Raw genomic sequence first — 1,203 nt, forward strand, 5'->3', positions numbered from 1 at the left:
AAAAAAGTTCATTATCTTCACGACTGGGCCAAAAAGCAATATCAGTAGAGATGGAGAAAAGATTGATGTTGTCAATAATTTCATTCTACATGAGGGCACATCAACACCCATGATAGTAGCAGTCAAGAAACCAAAAGACATGTTACACTGGGAAAATATGTTGTGAAAGGACTTCTCCAAAGTGCCAGAGTAATGCTGTGAGTTTAAAAACTAAGGTGTGTTTAATCTAAGCAATGATATTTTCAAATGCTTCCTATGCATCTGAAAATTGGACAGTGAAACTGTGAATTGTGGTGTCGGAGAAGAGTTCTGAATATTCCTTGGACTGCTAAAGAACAAGTCAGTCTGAGTTGGGGGAAATGTAATCAGGGTTCTCTTCAGAGGCAAGGATGGTGAAATTCTGTCTCCTTTACTTTGGGCATATTGTCAGGGGGGTATGCTTAGAAAAACAGAGAAATAGAGGAAATCCTCAACAAGATGGACTATAATCATGTGCTCAAGTATGTTGGAAATCATGAAGCTTACACAGGATAAAACAAGGTTTAGATATCTTGTTGATGGGTTTGCTATGAGTTGTAGTCAAATAGATGGCACACAATAATAACGTCAAGCGTAAGTTTCCAAAATATTTTCAAGGAATTTATGGAGTTTATCTCTATCAAATAGGAACATACTACAGCATAAAAACAACACTGCTTAATAACTATATTTGTATATGTTTTATTTTTAAAAGGGAACTCTGTTTTTCATAGGGAGTTGCACTGCAAACTTAAAGGCAGAGACTCTCTGAAGATCTGAATCCACTTCTGTGGAAGAAAGATGGGCAATCTCTTCTGGTGGTATTTACAGTCTCTCAAAAACTCGCAGGAGGTCAACTAAATTAGTTCTGACTTGATGGCAATGACTTTGTGGTTTGATGTTGCTCCTCCTTACTCCAAGTTTATTTTACAAGTACAGATAAAATATCTTCTATATATTAAGATTTTAAACATAGCCTAATTAGAAGAGGAAATCTGGGAATTGCTTTTTTATTAAAATACTATCTATTGCTATAATCAAGGATGCTTTAGGCAGAATATTCAATGATCCAGGAAGTATTAAAAGAAGATGGAAAGAATATACTGAGTCACTGTATCAAAAGGAATTGGCAGACACAGAAGAATTTCATGAAACAACATATGAGCAAGAGCCTATGGTGATGAA

The 1,203-nt window shown here is 35.5% G+C and overlaps 1 protein-coding gene across 1 annotated transcript in view; it reads right to left on the reverse strand.

Annotated features, from left to right (window-relative positions):
* Positions 1-1,203, reverse strand: part of FAM188A (family with sequence similarity 188, member A) — a 135,208-nt gene that overhangs the window by 16,831 nt on the left and 117,174 nt on the right. The gene's annotated exons all lie outside the window — the stretch shown is intronic.

The sequence above is a fragment of the Elephantulus edwardii genome, unplaced genomic scaffold (genome assembly GCF_000299155.1).
Source record: "Elephantulus edwardii isolate Elephantulus edwardi_28Jun2011 unplaced genomic scaffold, EleEdw1.0 scaffold00139, whole genome shotgun sequence".
Classification (NCBI taxonomy): domain Eukaryota; kingdom Metazoa; phylum Chordata; class Mammalia; order Macroscelidea; family Macroscelididae; genus Elephantulus; species Elephantulus edwardii.